This window comes from Peromyscus leucopus, chromosome 16_21 (genome assembly GCF_004664715.2).
Source record: "Peromyscus leucopus breed LL Stock chromosome 16_21, UCI_PerLeu_2.1, whole genome shotgun sequence".
Classification (NCBI taxonomy): Eukaryota; Metazoa; Chordata; class Mammalia; order Rodentia; family Cricetidae; genus Peromyscus; species Peromyscus leucopus.
In genome coordinates, this window is record NC_051084.1 from 32,638,935 (window position 1) to 32,647,822 (window position 8,888).

Here is an 8,888-nt window from a genome sequence, read left to right on the forward strand (position 1 = left end):
GTCTTCTTCATTTTTTTTATTTCCCATTTCAGGTCTTGGACTGTTTCCTTCATCTGTTTCATTGCTTTTTCATGATTTTCTTTCAGGGCTTTGTTTTCTTCCAGGGCTTTATTATTTTCTTCTGCTTTATTTGTCCTTTCCTCTAGTTTTTTTAATAGCTTCTTCCCATTTTTTGTTTGTCTTTTCCTCAATTTCATTTGCGATTCCTTCTATATAAGCCTCTACCTTCTTCATGATGTTATTCATAAGGCTGGTTTCTTCTGCTTCTTCCATTTTTTTGATATTCAGGTCTAGATGTTGGAGGAGGGCTAGGTTCTGGTGATGCTGTATTACTCTTCATTTTGTTGTATATACTTCTGCCTTGACATCTGCACATCTCCTTGTGGATTCGTTCTTGGTCTTATCAGCGCACTTGGTCCAGACAGAGCTGACAGATTCAGGAAGCCTCACTCTTGTCCAGATGGGAGCTCCGGGGTGGGATGGGAGCTCTTCTGCAGCTGGGAGGTCAGGGAAGGATGGGAGCTAGGGGCTGGTCTCTAAGTCTCAGGAAGTGGCTGGAGGATGGGCGTAGAGGCAGGGCAGTGGAGGCAAGGCATGGAGACTGCAGGGTTTGCCTGGGGTCTTAGAGAAGGGGAGCCTTCCCGGTGGGGGTGGAGGGGATCCTGCCCGATGGCCAGAACCTGGGGCCAAGTTGGGCAGGTCTTCTCCAGAATGGCTGGTGCCCAGGAATGGGATCTAGACTGAGCCCAGGCACTCACCTCTTGTCCCCTCAGAGCTCTTGACTTCCACACAAGGAAGATTTACTAGGTCCAGTCCCCAACACTGCTGAAATGAAAAGGAGGAATTGTTACAATTTCTTCTCTAAATGTTTGGAGGAATTTACCCTTAATCCTTCATAAAACTTGAAGCCTGGCAAGGAAGTTCACACCTGTAATTCCAGCAGTCAGGCAGACAGGTGGATCTCTGAGTTTTGGAGCAAACTGTTCTATATAAAGAATCCCAGGCCAGCCAGGGCTAGAAGATTAGTTATGCAGCTGAAGGTGCTTGCCACCCAGCTTGATGGTCTGAGTTCAACCCCCAAGAATGCACATGATTGAAGGAGAGAACTGACTCTCACAAATTATCCCCTGTCTTCCACAGCACACAGTAGCACACACAACCCCAAAGGTATGTGTCTCTGTGAATTTCTACGTGTGTAGGATAATCCTTAAAAAAATCAAGGAAGGGGGGTTAGGGTTAGGGTTAGGGTAAAAAAAATCAAGGAGGCTGGCACCTGAAGAATGACACCCAAAGTTGCACATGTGTAGACAAATCCACATAAACACCATGCACAACTGCCTCCACACACAAATACACACACACACACACACACACACACACACACACACGATGAGTATAAGAAAGAAGCATCTGAAATTAGTGTGAGCATCAAGACTGAAATGCAGGCACTCACGACTAACATCTCAACACAGAACAGTGAAGGCTTCTTTTCATCATTCCACTAAGATGAATTCCTGATAGTCAATGACTGAAACATAACCAAATTCACAGGTTAAAGAAAAATTCCTGAGTTAATTTATCTCTCTAAGAACAAAGAAACCCTTGCCAAGAAGAATAGAAATCTCAGAAACTACACAGAAAATACTAACAACTCAGACCATGTAAACATTTACACATTTTCATTTCAGAAGAGAAATTCTATAGCAAAGTGTTCATGTCAAACTATAAAAATATTATATGTACTAATAAATTCCTGACTTTCTTAATTACAAGGAACTCACATACAGTGATAGGAAAAAGACATATGGCTCCATAGGAAAGTATGAATCCTTATGGTAAAGGTGTTTACACACATTTGAATCAATTTAGTCACCCCTTTTGAGAGAGGGCCTGCTACTGAGTGTCAGGCAGGGAAGGCCAGGGAGAAGGGGCTGAAAACAGCCAGGAGTGTCTTGCTTCTGTGGCTCACAGGCTGTGTAGGGTCAGGATAATCCATAGTCTCACGCACCTCATTTCTCCTAATCAGTCCATAAAGCAGGTGTTCTAGAACCTGTGGGTTGTGACCCCTTTAGCAAATGTCTGTCTCTAAAACTATTTAGTTATGATTCATAGCAGTAGCAAACTTACAGCTATGAAGTAGCAACAAAAATAATTTTATGTTTGGGGATCACCACAATATGAAGAACTATATTAAATAGAGCATTAGGGAAGTTGAGAACCACTGTTTAAAGTGTGAGAAGAGTAAGGTGTAACATGGTGGAAGTAACACAGGTCTCAGGGTTGGGCACTCTCCCAGGCCTGCTCCTTACAGGCTGCTGGAGGGTAAAGAAGTGGCCTTGTCTTTGAGATGAGAGGGACTGTCCCTCAGCATGTGACTCCTCTAGTGCTCCATGGAAGTCGGTGCAAGGTATTTGTCAATGAAATGGAAACTCAACCAATGGTAGGGAGTTTTATAAGTATATTTTTATGTGAAAATACTTTCATATTAAATAAAAAATAACTGATTTTAAAAGCAGATAAAAGGAAAAATGAAATACAAATAAAACCCAACAAATGTATGTAAAGATTTTTCTTAGACATGAATGTCTTCTCTTTGAAAGACATTTGTTGCTCTTTTCAACTGTTCTATGAATTGCAAGTCTACACACCAAGACTGAAGCAGGTTATGAATCAGGCACTGCAGCACACTCTGTGCAAGACATATGCGTTGTCAGGCCATGCTCAGGACAGACCTTGTCTGAAACGCATGTGCACAGATTTCCCTTACATCTGAGAACACTTCAATCATAGAGTTCAAGTAATAGAGTCAATAGTAATCTTTCAGAAAACAGAGAAATGAGAAGTCTATGAGGAAGTTATTTATTCAGAGAATTTATAAAACTGGGTATTAAGGACAAGCTCTTATAAACAAACTTCAATTTATAGGCCACAGGATGACAGATTGGGGTTTAATGAATAAACAATAGATGTATACTCAGATGCAAAGCTTTTCAAGATTCACTGGAAAGGAATTTTCATTCATCCTGTTTGACTTTGGTTTGAAATTTTTTCTTTCATTGTTTTATTCAGTGATTCTATATTTATTAGACTATGCAATTGTGTTCAACAGGTTCAATCTCTACATTCTAGGTTTTTTTAACTAAAATTTTTGTGGGCTTACACATGTATGAGTGCATTCATGCCAGGGCACATGTGTGGAGGTCAGAGGACAACTTACCAGTGTCAGTTTCCTCCTTCTGCCATGGGGGTTCTGGGAACTGAACTTGGGCTGTGGGATTGATGACAAGTACTTAAACTTTATCCTGCCCAGAGTCTTTGACTCTTAGATATGAAGTTTGCATTCCAGTTGGGGGTAGTGTTGTATCTCAGAAAGAATCATGCTCAGTGACATTTGGGGTCTCGTTGATGCACTGAGAAGTCTTGGATATTTCAAACTACTTCCAGCACCATGTCGGTTTTGGTGAAATATTTCCTAGAGAAAATACGGGTGTTGGGGAAAATTGACACAATTGTTATAATCTCAAAATGCATAAAGATTTTTAAGAATTTTATTGAGGACTTAGAATACAGAAACTTTGAAATTGTTTAATTTTTTAAAGTTTCTCATTAGGGCTAATGAGACAGCAAAAGCAGATTGTTTTGCCATTTTGACAATAATATTATGAGTGCCCGTTTACTGCTTTAGTAAACAAAGTAAATCATTTAACAAATGTTTAACCAAAACTATCTTCTTTTGTTGAAAGTAAAAGAACTGAGATAAATATGTCTCAAATACACTAGAGTGATGTAATGTAGATGAATGTATGTAAACTTTGAAATTTCTTATAAGGGGCTGGAGAGATGGCTCAGTGGTTAAGAACACTGCCTGCTCTTTCAGAGGTCCTGATTTCAGCTCCCAGAAACCACATGGTGGCTCACAACCATCTCTAGTGGGACCTGATGCCCTCTTCTGGCATAAAGTTGTAAATGCAGATAAAACACTCATTTACATAAATAATAAAAATCTTTTAAAAAATTTCTTTATAAGAATTGAAACTTTTTTCTTTCAGTGAAAAAAAGATGTTTTCATACAATATGTTCTAATAGTTTCGCCTCCCCCAGCATATGTGTGTTTTGTGTGGGCCTTTCAATATAGGTGTGGCACACCCTTGAGTATATCATGAAGACAGAGATCTATGTTGTCCAGTATCATCCTCTATCACTTTTTACCTAACTTCTTTTTTAATTTAATTTTTTTCATTTTACATACCAACCACAGTTCTGCTTCCCTCTCCTCCTCCTGCTCCCCACCTACCTCTTCCCAACTCCATTCCTCAGAGGGTAAGGCCTCCCATGGGGAATCAACAAAGTCTGGTACATCAAGTTGAGGCAGAACCAAGTGCCTCCCCATTGCTTCAAGACTGAGCAAGGTATCCTTCATAGGGAATGTGCTCCAAAAAGCCAGTTCATGTACTAGGGATAAATTCTGGTCTCACTGTCAGGGGCTCCACAAACTGCTCAAGCCACACAACTGTCACCTACATTCAGAGGGCCTAGTTTGGTCCTATGTAGGTTCCCCAGCTGTCAGTCCAGAGTCCTTGAGCTCCGACTAGCTCTAGTCAACTGTCTCTGTGGGTTTCCCCATTACGATCTTGACCCCTTTGCTCATATAATACCTCCTCCTTCTCTTCGACTGGACTCCAGGAGCTCCACCCAGTGCTTAGGTGTGGATCTCTGCATCTGCTTCCATCAGGTACTAGTGAAGGTTCTATGATGACAATTAGAGTAGTCATCAATCTGATTACAAGAGAAGACCAGTTTAGTCTTAGCTGGGGTTATCCTTGTGGATTCCTGGGAATTTCCCTAGTACCAGGTTTCTCCCTAAGCCCATAATGGCTTCCTCTATCAAAATAGCTCTTTCCTTGCTCTCCCTCTGTCCCTTCCCCAATTCAACCATTCCCTTCCCTCATGTTCTCATCACCCCTTCCCAAAGGCTACCAGTTTACATAGGAGATCTTAATTATTCCCCCCTCCTTGGATGATCCATGCATGTTCCTCTTAGGGGTCTCCTTGTTACCTACCTTCTCTGGGGTTGTGGATTGTAGCCTGGTTATGATTTGTTTGACATCTAATATCCACTTCAGAGTGAGTATATACTGTGTTTACATTCTCCATTATGTAAATGTACCATATTTTCTGTATCCATTTTTTGGTTGAGGTGCATATGGGTTATTTGTAGGTTCTGGCTATGATGAATAATGGTGCTACAAACATAGTTGAGGAAGTGTCCTTATGGTATGATTGTCCATCCTTTGGGTATATGCCCAAGAGTGGTATTGATGGGTCTTGAGGTATATTGATTGCCAATTTTCTCATGAACCACCATACTGATTTCCAAAGTAGCTGTACAAGTTTGCACTCCTACCAGCAGTGTGGATAAGTGTTCCCCTTCTCCACATCTTCTCCAGCATAAGCTGTCATCAGTGTTTTTGCTCTTAGCCATTCTGACAGGTGTAAGATGGTTATCCCAGAGTCATTTTGATTTACATTTCTCTGATGAGTAAGGATGTTGGGCAATTCCTTAAATGTCTTTTGGCCATTTGAGATTCTTCTGTTCAAATTTTTTTGTGTAGATTTATACCCCATTGTTTAATTGGATTGTTTGGTTTTTTAATGTCTAGTTTCTTCAGTTTATTATAATATTTTGGAGATCGGCCCTCTGTCAGATGTGCGGTTGGTGAAGATCTTTTCACATTCTATAGGCTATTTTGTCTTATTTACCATGTCTTTTGCCTTACAGGAGGAGCTGCTCAGTATTAGGTCCCATTTATTAATTGTTGCTCTCAGTGTCTGTGCTACTGGTTAAGTTTAGGAAGTGATCTCATGTGCCAATGTGCTCAAGGCTACATCGCACTCTCTCTTCTATTAGGTTAAGTGAAACTGGATTTATGCCGAGGTCTTTGATCCATTTGGACTTGAGTTTTGTGCCTGGTGATAGATATGGATCTATTTGCATTCTTCTACATGTCAGCATTCAGTTATGCCAGCAACATTTGTTGAAGATGCTTTCTTTTTTCCATTGTATTATTTTTGAATCTTTATCAAAAATCAGGTGTTCATGATTTATGGATTAATGTCAGGGTCTTTGATTTGATTCCATTGATCCACGGGTCTGTTTTTAAGTCAATACCAAGCTGTTTTTATGACTATAGCTCTATAGTAGAGCTTGAAATCAGGGATGGTGATACCTCCAGAGGTTGTTTTATTGTACAAGATTGTTTTGGCTATTCTGGGATTTCGTTTTTCATATAGTTAAATACTGTTGTTTTTTTTTTTTTAGGTCTGTGAAGAATTGTGTTTGGATTTTGATGGAGATTGCATTGAATCTGTAGATTGCTTTTGGTAAGATTGCCATTTTTACTATGTTGATCCTAACTATCCACATCATGGGAAATCTTTTCATTTTCTGATATCCTCAATTTCTTTCTTCAAAGACTTAAAATACTTGTTATGCAGGTCTTTTACTTGTTTGGCTAGAGTTACCCCAAGGCAATTTGTGTTATTTGTGGCTATTGTAAAGGGTGGTATTTCTCTGATTTCTAAGTCCATTTATTATTTGTATATAGGAGGGCTATTGATTTTTTTTTTGTTAATCTTGTATCCTGTCACATTACTCAAGATATTTATCAGCTATACGAGTTTCCTGGTAGAAATTTTGGGGTCATATATGTATACTATCATACCATCTGCAGATAGCAAAAGTTTGACTTCTTCCTTCCTTTTGTTGTCTTATTGCTCTAGCTAGAACTTTGAGTACTATATTGAATAGATATGGAGAGTGGACAGCCTTGTTTTGTTCCTGATTTTAGTGGAATTGCTTTGAGTTTCTCTCCATTTAATGTCATGTTGGCTGTCAGTGTGCTGTAAATTGTCTTTATTATGTTTAGGTATGTTCCTTGTATTCCTGATCTCTCCAAGACCTTGATCATGAGGGGTGATGGATTTTGTCAAGACTTTTTCAGCATCTAATGAGATGACCATGTGTTTTTTTTTCTTTCAGTTTGTTTATATGATGTATTACATTCACAGACTTTTATATGTTGAGCCATCCTTGCATCTCTGGGATGAAGCTGACTTGGTCATGGCTATAATTTTTTTGATGTGTACTTGGATTCGGTTTGCCAGTGTTTTATTGAGTATTTTTGCATCAATAGTCACGAGGGAGATTGATCTGTAATTCTTTCTTTGTTGCATCTTTGTGTATTTTGGGTATCAGTGTAAGTGTAGCCTCGTAATGAGTTTGGCAATGTTCCTTTATCTATTGTGTGGAACAATTTGAAGAGTGTTGGTATTAGCTCTCTGAAATTCTTGCAGTAGTCTGCACTGAAATTATCTGGCCCTGGGATTTTTTTGGTTGGGAGACTTTTAATGACTGCTTCTATTTCCTTAGCGATATAGGTCTATTTAAATTGTTTATCTGTTCATGATTCAAATTTGCTATGTTGTACCTATTTGGAAAAATTTTCCATTTCTTTTAGATTTTCCAATTTTGTGGAGTACAGGTTTTTTAATTATGACCTGATGATTCTCTGGATTTCCTCCTAGTCTGTTATGTCTCCCTTTTCATTTCTGATTTTGCTAATTTGGATGTTCTCTCTTTGCCTTTTGATTAGTTTGGCTAAGGGCTTGTCTATCTTGTTTTTCTCAAAGAACCAACTCTTTGTTGCATTGATTCTTTCTATTCTCTTTGTTTCTATTTCATTGAGTTCAGCCCTCAATTTGATTATTTCCTGGCATCTATTCCTCCTGGGTGAGTTTGCTTCATTTTGTTCTAGAGCTTTCAGTTGTACTGTTAAATTGATACTATGAGATTTCTCCATCCTCTTTATGTGGACATTTAGTGCTATGAATTTGCCTTTTAGTACTATTTTCATAGTGTCCCATAAGTTTTGGTATGTTGTACATTTATTTTTATTAAATTCTAGGAAGACTCTAATATCTTTATTTCTTCCTTGACTCAGTGGTGATTCACTTGAGCATTATTCAATTTCCATGAAATTGTAGGCTTTCTGTAATTTTTGTTGTTGAAATCTAACTTTAAGCCATGGTGGTCTGATAAAATACAGGTTATTCCCTTTTTTGTATCTGTTGTGACTTGCTTTGTGACTGAGTATTTGGTCAATTTTATAGAAGGTTCCATGGGGTGCTGAGAAGAAGGTATATTCTTTTGTGTTAGGGTGGAATGTTCTGTAGATATCTATTAAGTCCATTTTAGTCATAACATCTGTTAGAGCTTTCATTTCTCTGTTAAGTTTCTGTCTGGCAGACCTGTCCATTGGTGAGTGTGGGTTGTTGGAGTCTCTCACTAGGAGTTTATGGGTTTTGGTGTTAGATGTAAGCTTTAGTAATGTTTCTTTTACATATGTGGGTGCCCTTGTATTTGGGGCATAAATGTTGAGAATTGAGATTTCATGTTGGTGGACTTTCCTGTGATAACTATGTAATGTCCTTCCCGATCTCTTGATTTTAGTTTGAAGTCTTTTTTTGTTAGATATTAAAATAGCTACACCAGCTTGCTTCTTAAGTCCATTTGATTGGAAAGTCTTTTCCCAACCTTTTACTGTTAGTGTCTTTCTTTGAAGATGAGGTGTGTTTCTTTTATGCGGCAGAAGGATGGATCCTGTTTTCATATACATTCTGTGGTGTGAGTGGTGTGTGTGTGTGTGTGTGTGTGTGTCTGTGTCTGTGTCTGTGTCTGTGTCTGTGTCTGTGTCTGTGTCTGTGTCTGTGTGTGTTTGTGTCTGTGTGTGAAAGAGAGAGAGGGGGGGGGGATAGTGCTTTGATTGTATGGCAGGGGACAGTCGCCATGACCTGACATCACCCATTGTGTATGTGTGACATTGGCTGTA